The sequence below is a fragment of the Podarcis gaigeae genome, assembly GCF_964106915.1.
Source record: "Podarcis gaigeae genome assembly, chromosome: 6".
NCBI lineage: Eukaryota > Metazoa > Chordata > Lepidosauria > Squamata > Lacertidae > Podarcis > Podarcis gaigeae.
The window spans coordinates 39,629,250-39,641,318 of NC_139682.1; the positions used below are offsets into that span (position 1 = coordinate 39,629,250).

The window sequence follows — 12,069 nt, forward strand, 5'->3', positions numbered from 1 at the left end:
CACATCTAGCCAATACCTACTGGAATATAAATGTGTTGGTAAACAGCACAGTACAGATATTTTTTGACAGCGGTTAGGAGGCGAATCAGCAGTGATAAATAAAAGCTGGTTCTCCAGTCCACTTATAAAGAAATAAGAACTCCTTCCACATAACCAAGCATAGTGTATATCAAAATATAAAACATTGAGATATGTGGGACTCAGTCCTTCCCCTTCCACATGCCAAAATCTGACATGCATAACAACAAATGACTTCCTATACTGATGGCAGGTGTTACTTTAAAGAAATTAAACATTTACACCTATATTTAATAGCAATCCCAAAAGATTGCCAAAGCAGGGGGAACCTTGGAGCAAACTGTTTCACCTTTCCATTTGAGTTGATCACTACAGTTTTCTTTGAGTTAATATAATTTAGTTATAATATGCATTGCATGGTTTTTCTTTTTTTGCTGTAGATCCTCAAACGTTATGGTATCTCATACATTTTTGCACAGGTGTATATATAACTCTAGTGGATTGATTAATAGGATTTATTTCTTCAGCAGTTTCATTCCTTGTTGAGCTAAATTCAAGCTGAAACTGTGAGGCTGCTTAAACAGTACTTCTGTTTCCATATAGTGACGACTTATTAATCCTATTAATAAGTCGTTAATCTTAAATGAGTCAAATGTGGCTGTGAAGTAATGCAGGTATACATTTGGAATGACTAGGCCACCCTAATAGGTCTTACAACACAGCATATTCTTTGAAACATAATGTATTTTGCTTCACTTGTAATTTCTTCTGTAGCATGAAAAACTATTTAGATTTCTTTTGCTAGTTTTGTTTCCTCAATTACAGATATATCTTGCCTTAGTAAAGAATGAAATATCCAAGTAGTTATTAAATGCTATCTTTCAGAAAGTTCTGTTTCTTTTGCTTGGCATAGTCACATGTTGGCAAACTTCAAGAAATGGTATAAGATGCTTAAATTGCAAAAAATTGATGATCAAAGCAATAAAATAATAGTTTGTTCATCCGGTCCTTTTTTGTGGTAGAAAAAACTATATTTGTTTCTCAGAAAATCATGCAGCTATGACTCAAAACAAGCTGGAAGGTGGTATAGATTGAGTATGCAATCTTTGTAGTCACGTTCTAACCGCAACCACAGACTTTGAAAGTCAGGAGTGATCTTTCACTGTGAGTTCCCATTGCTATCAGAAAAGAGATGTTTAGCTTTTTGCACAAGCTTGGAAGATAGAAACAACAGATTGTTGACCTTAAAACTATATTGTAATGGCAAATTTTATTATGTTTTTATAAGTGAAGACCCAGGTGTCTTTTGACTTGATTACTTGCAAATGAGTACTGATTACTTCCCAGATGATCTGGTTGGGTTGGGAAAAGCACTTATGAGTGGCAACTGCAGACATAAGTCTTGAGTTTTGTGGTAGGTAGGGGCATGTGTTTATAGGCCATGCTTTTGGAAGCAATGCTCATTTGAAGGACAGATCCTGAAGCTGAGACTCCAATACTTTGGCCACCTCATGAGAAGAGAAGACTCCCTGGAAAAGACCCTGATGTTGGGAAAGATGGAGGGCACAAGGAGAAGGTGACGACAGAGGACAAGATGGTTGGACAGTGTTCTTGAAGCTACCAGCATGAGTTTGACCAAACTGTGGGAGGCAAAGAAAGACGGGCTCTGGTCCATGGGGTTAAGAAGAGTCGGACACGACTAAACGACTAAACAACAACAGGGGCATGTGTTTATAGGCCATGCTTTTGGAAGCAATGGGACTGCTTTATAGAAAAACAGTGACTCTCTGGGTTCTTGTCTGCTCCTCCATGGTCAACATGTATATTTGCTAAATATATAGACATGCTATAAGCCTGCAGCACTCTCTGCTTGCAAGACATAGCTGCCCCTGTATATATGTAATGAACAGGAAAGTGTGAAGCCCCGCTCAATAAAAGCAATGCAACAAAATAAAGGATTTCTTCTCCAGACACATTCAGTTGGGGTTTGTTGTTGCTGTTTTGCCCTCTCCTCTTCAAGGTGCACCTCAAAGTTAGGAACATTGTAAGCCAAATCCAGATTCAATAGTACAGCTGAAATTTAGCCCCACTGAAGGCAGCAAGGAGCTTGTTGTTGATTAAACCAATCCAGAATTTCACTCTAGACCATATGCCATTTGTTTGCTGTCCAAGTAATAGGCAATCTGACCCTACAAATAGGCCTTAGCCGATAGCTGTATTGCTGCAATTAAAACGATGCCAAATCTAATCCGAGCACTTCGGAGAAGAATCAGTCTTATCTCGCCTTTCGCATCTGACATAACAGAAAAGCAAGCCAAAAACACATTAGTTTTCTGTTATATCAGATGGCAAAAGCGTAGCAGTGGACTGTTAGCAGATGCTGTTGCATAATTGGTAGTAGGAGACACTGCATTTTCTCCTAGCTTTACCTGAATGGTGTTAAGGGTTTGAAACAAGGCCACAGAATTCACTCAAATCATAGCCTTAACTCAAGAAAGCATGGGAAGAAGACGATTAGATTCAGTTACCCAAATATCATGCATAAAAGCGGAATGAGGCCTACTTTGTCCACCCTGTTTTAAAGAGTTCAGTGAACTTCTGCTAGTTTAAGAAATCAGGTGGACATCCCCCCCCCCCTTCTTCTTTAAAACATTTCACAAGAACATCAAGACAATGTTCTGGGAGTTTTCCAAAGGCTGCAACTGTCATTTTCGGTGCATTTTAAAGTTTTGCAACAATTTTTATATAACTCACTTTTTGCAACATCTGGTTAAAAACAGCACAGTGAGACAGTAATTGAAAGTGATAAAAAAGAAGAGAGAGGCCTTTGACTGTGTGCAAAAGTGTTGACTAAACCCATTACCAATATTGTCAATGGTGAGTGCTCCCACAGCAACTACATTTGAGAGCACTGGGTTCAAATAACCTCTGTGATATTCTGCAAATGCTTCTGTAAGCGGTAATGGAAGATGTTATAGCAGGCAGTTCTGCAGCTAATCTCTGTCGTCCATTTGTCAAAATGGAAGAATATCCTTGGATTTAGTTTCACTTTTCTGATACAACATTGTATGTGAGATATGCAATAGCTGTGAATAGGCAACACCTTTCCTTTGCAGAACAGCACCTTAGTTTCAGTACAACTCAACATATTTATGCTTTCATTGCTTTTTTTTTATCATTTTGATATGGTGATTTGATGTTTCAGCAGTAACACTGTACAAAAACAAATAAAAGTGAGCAAATGTGTTTTTTGATCCTCGGAGCAATTGGGGACAGTAAAGCAACACTTTTTCTAGGATCAACAGAAAAGGACAAAGAGGTCCCATGAAAGTGGTTGAAAGTTGGACATTCAAAAAAGGAATAAAAAGACATTTCTGTTAGAGGGCCTGAGGGAAACCAAGACTCTTAAGTCTCATGCAAGTAAATGGTATAAAGTACAGAACAGGCTGACTTGAGTAGATGGCACAAGCTTGGGGAAGCTTGCTTCCACCTTCTAACAGGTCACAGGGGTCTTTCTTAAGTGGTCCAGTGTTGGTGGTTTCCCATGAGGACTGATAGGGTAGACATCACCGAAGTCAGCAGTAGATAGAGTCGGAGGTGATGAGGGTCACAGCCAATGGGTTCTAGTTTCTTCCCATTTTCCTCTCTGTAGAGCTCTACAATGACAATACTGAGACTGTGGAGAAGGAAGTTGACAGGTAATGCCACCCCCTGGACTGCTTTTAAGTAAGAAGGCATGGCAAAGGGAAGCTGGCTGAGGGCAGACTTGAGGTTGGTTGGGCAGCTCCCCATTCACCCTATGGAAGCATGGAAGTCTCCATGGAAGCAGTCACAAGGAATGTGAGAAAGGGCTGCTTAATATGACCAGCATCTTGATTAGCTGCTTCCTGTAGTATGAGGATGCCTCTTCAAGATGGCTCAATCAAGAGTTTTTAGGAACAAAACCAAAATCACAAGAAATAATATTCAAGCCTTTGATTATTTAAGAGGACCTGGCAGACGTAGTGGGCTGAATTCAACTAAATAGCTGCACTAGTGATTTCCAGTGCAATGAGTCCTTCTTAGAGCAATGGAACTACAGAGTAATACTGGCTTATTACTGCAACAGTGTACATTTCTCTACACACATCCAAGGCTATCTTCAGATACTCTGAGAAAGCCCAAGCATAGCTGTAGTTCTTCAGTGAAGACAAATCTTACTTGCAAACAGTTTTCGATTTGTAATATGAATCTTACTCACAAAAAGCTTTCAAACAGCAACTTGAGTTCTTAACAATTTGGCTCCTATGAGTGATCATGAGAACGAAAGTCTGCTAGCAAAAATTGGCAGTATGTGTTTGATAGGCTAGTGATGAATTGCAGAAAGGGCAGCTAAAATGAATTGAAGGAGCTGTATATTTTCAGGATCTATCCTGTTTTCTGTGACTGCATTTCAGCTGATTCCTTGGTGACCTGCTGGAATGCGGAGTTAACCAGGGCTATCGACTGTCTGGCTCTGAAGTGTCCTCTCCAATTGCATGGAGCCTGGACAGTCCCATGGTTTCCCCTAGAGCTGTGGGTGATGAAACAGTCACTGAGACGGCTAGAGTGCTGGTGGCAGAAAATTCATTCTGAATCAGACCAGACAGGGGCTAGAGCTCAACGTTGAGTCTAACAAGTGATGACAGCGACGGTGAAGAGGACCTTCTTCGCCGCCTCTGTTGCTTCTGCAGAAAACAGCAGCAGGAGACTCTTTCAGGTGGTTTCCAATCTAACAGAACCACCTCCACCATCAGGGCCTGGTGAAGACCCCAATATCTCCTACAATGATCTTGCAAATTTTTTTGCAGATAAAGTTTCAGAAAGAGGTAGACTCCACCATGGTAGTAGGGTCAGAGTGGGAGAGTGCTACAGTCCTGTCTAGTCAAGTTGCATGGGATCAATTCCAATCTGTTACCTCCGAGGATGTGGACAGGCTGCTTGGATGAGTGAAACCGACCACTGTCTCCTTGATCCTTGCCCCTTAAAGCCCTAAAGGCCTCAGCTCAGTATACCTGAAGGAGTGCCTCCACCCCCATCGTTCAACCAGGACACTGAGGTCCAGCACTGAGGGTCCTTCTGGTGGTTCCATCCCTGCGAGAAGTGAGGTTACAGGGAATGCCCACCTATCACATGCCAAGGAAATAATCAAATACTGTATCTGACTTTTCTGATACAACATTGTATGTGAGATATGCAATAGCTGTGAATAGGCAACACCTTTCCTTTGCAGAACAGCACCTTAGTTTCAGTACAACTCAACATATTTATGCTTTCATTGCTTTTTTTATCCTTTTGATATGGTGATTTGATGTTTCAGCAGTAACACTGTACAAAAACAAATAAAAGTGAGCAAATGTGTTTTTTGATCCTCGGAGCAATTGGGGACAGTAAAGCAACACTTTTTCTAGGATTAACAGAAAAGGACAAAGAGGTCCCATGAAAGTGGTTGAAAGTTGGACATTTAAAAAAGGAATAAAAAGACATTTCTGTTAGAGGGCCTGAGGGAAACCAAGACTCTTAAGTCTCATGCAAGTAAATGGTATAAAGTACAGAACAGGCTGACTTGAGTAGATGGCACAAGCTTGGAAGACATCTGAAGGCAACCTTGTATTGGGAAATTTTTAATGTCTAATGTTTTACAATTTTGTGTGTGTGCTGTAAGCCGCTCAGAGTGGCTGGGAAAACCCAACCAGATGAGCGGGGTAGAAATAATAAAATTATTATTAGTAGTAGTGTTAGTATTATTTTGTAACTGCAAATTTTAAAAACTGTTTTCAGTGTATTTTAAATTGTAGTAACCCACCCTGTGACCTTAGGGTGAATGCTGGGTAATAATAATAATAATAACTCCTTTTCAGTCTTGTTCTTTTGCACTCAAGAGCTCACCACAAAGAAACTGACTGAAGAAGTGTTCTTAGTGCCCCAAAAATTATTTTTACAGAATTCTGAAATACCATCAAACTTTGGTATTTTTAAAAAATGCATCAGAAATCTAAGCTGCTACGTTACAGCTGCAAACACCATACCATTAAGTCAACTGCAATGTTTTCATAACTTCATAATGCAATACATAATAGATTGGATCCAGGCTTGGTCATGCTCAGACCTGGTGGGAATTAGGTTAGTCATAGCTAAATACAAATCCAATATCATGTGTTTAGTATTACCAGTTGAGATAGAGCTGACTAAAGTTAACAAAGCATTTTTTCTAGTTGGAAGAACAACTAGCAAATCAAGGCAGTGCTTGAGAATGGGGAAATGCTGGTGACCAGCTTGTTCCTCTCCACAAAATCCCTTCTATGTGCTTGTATATAACTACTATCTGGAAACTTTACCGAGAGGAAAGAAGAGTAAGAGCAAGGAAAGCAATCCATGACAAACGAAGAAGTTGGCTTATAGTAGCAGTGACTTCAATCTTCTTGCAGATACAAGGGCTCTGATGCAGACTCAGAATTTCCCCACCTTCAATTTCCCTGGAATGCTGGCTCTAGACTGCAGAGCTGCCCTCTCCATTGAAATGAATGTGCAAACCTGCTAAATGGAAGCTTTATGGGCATATCAAGTTCTGCAATCATCTTTGAGCTCTAATCTTCATTCTCCTCTACAATATTTTACAGCTAAGACATTTCCTAGTTGCATTTGATGATACAGGCTCTAGTCTACAGAGTCTGTGACAATAAATTTGTGAGTCTTTAAGGGCCAGGCAGCTCTTTCTTTCTTTCTTTCTTTTTCTTTCTTTCTTTCTTTCTTTCTTTCTTTCTTTCTTTCTTTCTTTCTTTCTTTCTTTCATCATTTTTATTGATTTTCCAATAAAAAACATCCAATTAATATATCCAATCATAATACTCCAATTAAAATAAAAAACTAAAATAAAGAAGAGTAAATTATAGTCCAAATTATTTTTATTAATTTTTCAGAGCTCCCCACAGTCTGGATCTCTGAAGCATATCTCCACATCTCAGTCCTGCCTCTCCTTGTTGTTTCCATATTTTCCACATCTCGATATTGACACTTTATAATTCTCCGTCCCTGAGTCCATTTCTTTTTCTTTTTTTTAACCTAACACATGTTCTGCTGTCTTAAATGCATTAAAACCACTTTTCTGGTACATCAACTTGATTTTCTGAATGATAATTTACCATTGGTTCATTGTGGATCATATAATTTGCACAATGTATTTGTTTGTTGTGAACTTGTAAAAATTGGCATACCAACCAGTAGCATTTTTGTAAATTAAGAATGCTGCGTGTGTGTCATTGCAAAAAAGAACAACAAAACAGTTATAGGAATGAATAGACCAAGATAACCATTTCGACTTTTAGGACCTCATTACTCATTTCTATGGCTCCTTCCTACCAGTAAAAAGCAAAGTCCAAAACCACAGCATCTCTACCCACATGTCAGCCTCAAAGTACATTAATGATTCAAAACTTGCTCGACAGGCTGACCCCTCATTGTACTAAGCAGACAGAAACTACCTGTTCATAGGTCCCCCCCCCCCCTTAGCTTTTGTAATCTGAATCAAGAACAAATGAATCAGTCTGTTGGCCATTCATAAAGGCAGGCAGCCACCAAAATGGAAACTTATACTTTCAGTAATTGCTTGTGAGTTGTAATTCATCTTTCTAATTGAAGTATTGTTTTCTTCAGAATGTTATTGGTACCTGCACCTGGCATAAGCCAACACTAAGCTAAGAAACATAGCACATCGGGAGGATAATGTTTTCTGACTGAGTAGGGATATGAACCCTATTTTCCCAGCTCCTTGTCCAGCACTTTAACCACCACACCATACCACACAACAACTTCTGAGTAGATGTACCAAGTAGAATTGCATTGTCCATGTTAGGTTGTCATGAGTACCTCCACCTCCTTTCTTGGAGGGAGGAACTCAAAACCCACTGAACTGGGAGGAGAAGATTCAGGTATTAAAGCAACTAGAATGGAGTAAGATACACTTTGTATCTTACAAAGATACACTTTGTGCCCGTAAAGCTCAGAATTGATTTTTTTTTTTTTAAGTTACAATGCTTCAAATCCCAGGCTTTCAAACTTCTCAAGATGGTTTTGAAAGGAAGGCTTATTTGTGAGTACTTGGTGAAAGATATATTTGTTTAAGAGAATGGTTAGTGGTAGAATGAGAGATATTATATTCAGGTTCTCCTTGCAAGCTAAAGGCACCTGGCTGGCCACAGTATAAACAAGATGCTGGACTAGATGGGCTTTGGCCAGATCCTACAGGGTTCTTCTGATGTTTTTGTTATACTACAGAGTCAGGTACCAAGCACTAGCTCTAGTTCCACCACCATAGGGACATATCTACCACCAAAGCTCTCCAAAGCTTCAGACTATTATGCTTCAGGGGGTGCCTTTGGGCTACACTTACCAGCTATACCAGCTGCACTGGCTCCCCGTGGAGCACAAGAGCAGGTTTAAGGTGCTGGTTTTAACCCTTAAAACCCTATAAGGCCTAGGATCCACGTACCTACACGACCGCCTCTCTTGTTATGTCCCACAGAGGACCTTACGGTCTTCAAACAAAAACATCTTGGAGGTCCCAGGCCACAGGGGGGTTAGGCTGACCTCAACCAGATCCAGGGCTTTTTTGGCTGTGGCCCCGATCTGGTGGAACACTCTGTCACAAGAGACTAGGGCCCTGCGGGACCTGACATCTTTCCGCAGGGCCTGCAAGACAGAGTTGTTCCACCAGGCCTTTGGCCAAGGCACAGTCTGACCTCCTCCTTTGGTAATCCTCATCCTCTAGCCAATGGTTGGCATTAATTTGATTTTGAATTGATTTTAGAATGAATTGATTTTAGAATGCTGTGTTACTTTTATTGTTAGCTGCTCTGAGCCCGGCTTCGGTTGGGGAGGGTGGGATATCAATAAATAAATTATTATTATTATTATTATTATTATTATTATTATTATTACTACTGCAGATAGTGGGGTTCCAGAGCAGCATAGTTTCAAAAAGTCTAGCTCAGGCAACACTCAAAAGCAGGTATCTTCAACCTTTGCAGACCCAGGACTCACTTTTTACACAAACATGCATTTGGGGACCCATTTCTTAATCTTTTGCCATATATTTGCATGGTAGTAGTGCTCCTGTTGCGACTTACCTTGGATTACGTCATGACACAAACATGCGTCCCAACACACCAGTTGAAGACTTGTGGTCAAAAATCAATAGTACAGCGTGTTCAGGCAATGTACAGCCAGGTGGGTGTCTAAGTAGCCAGAGACCTGGACAAAAATGGAAAATGGAAACTAAGAGATTATGATGAGATAAAAGATCACTTTCAGAGTTGGTTGCACTATTGACAATTACATGAAACATACAAAGAAGACAATAAGAAGGATTCAGTTACACGATATCCAGGTTTCAAAGGGAAGTGGTAGAAGGAAAAGTCAAATTATTGAAGGGTACATATAGCATCCTGCTAGAATGGGAGACAAAAGATGAAGATGTGAAATCAGTTATGATTAAATGGTCACAAGATATAGGTCATAATATTATGCTGGAAGATTGGGAAACGTTATGGAAAAGTGATTTAAAATTTACAGATTGCTCCTTGCTGATTGAAAATTATATGAAGATGATGTATAGATGATATATAACACCAGTGCAACTAGGAAGAATGTACAAAACCAGTTCAAATATGTGTTGGAAGTGTAAACAAAAAGAAGGCACCTTTTATCATATGTGGTGGGATTGTAATGAAATTAAAAAGTTTTGGGAAATGATATATAATGAACTGAAGAAAATGTTCCAATTAACATTTGTTTAAAAACCTGAAGCTTTTTTTGTTAGGGATTGTAGGAAAAGACCTTCCAAGGAAATTGAAAAATATCTTTATGTATGTGACAACGGCAGCAAGAGTCTTAATAGCACAAGGATGGAAGAACGAGGAACACCCAACTAAAGAACTATGGCAAGAAAAATTGATGGACTATGCAGAATTGGCAAAACTGACACACAAACTACATGACAAGGATAACTGTGATTTTAAAGATGAATAGGAACCCTTTACAAAGTATTTAAAGAAGCAACAAAACAAACTGGACTCCTTGGCAGGCTTTGAATAAACTTTCACAAACTTTTTATATTAATAACAATCAGATAGATAAATTGAGGATCTGTACAGTTTTGTAACATGCAGAAAATAACATATGCTGACAAACCAGAGACAGGAGCTGAGGGAAGTCTGGGGGGGAGGGGAGGGTGGGTTATGTTGAGGGGGAGGGAAAAACAGAGGGGGGAAATTTAAGGATGATATGTTTTTTGATAAAATGTGATGTTGAAATTACTAATACTTTTTTAAAAAGAAGAAGCCAGAGACCTGTGTTGTTTGCAACAAATGGAAATGCTTTGGCTTCCTAGACAATGCCCTAACCACATCCACTGGAAGCAAAGGAGTTCCAGAGATTGCTTGCGCACAAATAAACATCCTTACTCATGAGCCACACAATGACTTCAGGTCTGTTAACACATGCTATTTCATTGCTCTTCAAGGGTTCTTCAGCTGTCTGTCACTAGAGGGGATCCTCAGTACTGGTTCCAGGAGACCCTGTGTGCTCCATAAGGTCTTCAACCTGTGGAGTGTCTGGTTCATGTTCTGAGGAGTTAGTGTCTGGCAATAGGTCAGGACTAGGCATGACAGAAGTCTTTCCCAGCCCTACTTGGGTGTTCCAGGATTGAATCTGTGACCTTTTGCATGCAAAGCATGATCTCTTGGACATGCTTTTGTTGTTAACTTTGAAGCTAGACACTCAGAAAACATGGGGTGGATCTACGCACGGGGGGGGGGGGGACGACACTATAAATAAGTCAGAAATTAGATCGTTTTAACACACACACACACAAACCCCTATGGAAGAACACGTATAAAAATTTATTGCTCTCTGGCACCATCTAGTGTTGCATGTTTATAGCAATTTCAAATCGTCGTTTCTTTACTAATGTAGTTGAATCCATGACCTCCCACCCCATGCGTCAGCAATGACATCTGAAAAGAGAGACAAGCTCTCCTTCCCTTCAGTTGGTTAAGTATTTTAAATGCCTATTGGTTTTGGTGGGAGACGTTTAAACAAATGTTTTGCATTCATGCTGTGATCTAAGCAGCCTTAAGAAAAGCTTCATCTGGAATCGTGGAGTGTACTCATAGATGCTCAATAGTCATAATAAAAATGTTATGTACCACACTGGAGACAACTACTTTGTTTTGGCAAACTCTTCAAATGCGCGGCATTGATTTATAATGTTGTATTACATAAAACTAGTGATAAGAATCCTGTTAGATACTTGCCAATGAAGACCATTAATCATAGCCTCTCATGTTATACCATCGCAGCTTCTCATACCACCTGCAAAACCTTGCACTTAAGGTTTGAGCTGGCCCAAAACAAACACGCTTCTGGCTTGCCTGCCTTATGACTCAGTTCATTAGGCAGAGCCTTGGGCAGGTATAAATGACACACCTCTTCTTATACCATGTCATGTGTGTGAAAGCAAATGCAAAAGGTAAGTGTACTTTGGGCAACCCCATAAAATCCCCTCACGTCAAACAAGAGGGAGCCCCCTTGTAAATCACATTGGCATGAAATAGTAATACAGTGCATTTAAAATTATGGGAAGGTCACATGTTGTTGCAAGCACTCTCAGAATTACAACATCTGTCAGCCATCTCAAGCCACAGGTGCAGAAGCAGATTACTCAATAGGAACGAGGCCTGAGGGACTGGTGTATTCACTGTGTTCCAGTCAGATGTTTTGGGGAAATCTCCAAGCAAGGCATGAAGGCAATATCCCAGTCCTGTTTCTCCCGGCAAGATCTGGATTTCAAGGTATACTTCCTCTGAAAAACCAGGCTCCATTTAGCTACCATAGACTGAGGCTGGGCACACATCTCCAGCTTATTCATTTATTTATTTATTTATTTATTTATTTCCAGCATTTATTTCCAACTTTTTTCTCTGAGGAGCTCAAGGGGGTGTGCATGGTTCTTCCCTGTCATTTAATCCCACAAAC

General features: G+C 39.9%; 2 protein-coding genes across 2 annotated transcripts in view; one reads left to right on the top strand and one right to left on the bottom strand.

Annotated features, from left to right (window-relative positions):
• Positions 1–12,069, top strand: part of LOC310847616 (polymeric immunoglobulin receptor-like) — a 159,451-nt gene that overhangs the window by 137,512 nt on the left and 9,870 nt on the right. The gene's annotated exons all lie outside the window — the stretch shown is intronic.
• The window catches only part of LOC310847637 (interleukin-20-like), a 49,719-nt gene that overhangs the window by 20,484 nt on the left and 17,166 nt on the right, over positions 1–12,069 (bottom strand). The window contains exon 2 of the mRNA XM_083745647.1: positions 9,162–9,285. The gene's annotated coding sequence lies outside the window, so the exon portion shown is untranslated. The remainder of the gene's footprint in view (positions 1–9,161; positions 9,286–12,069) is intronic.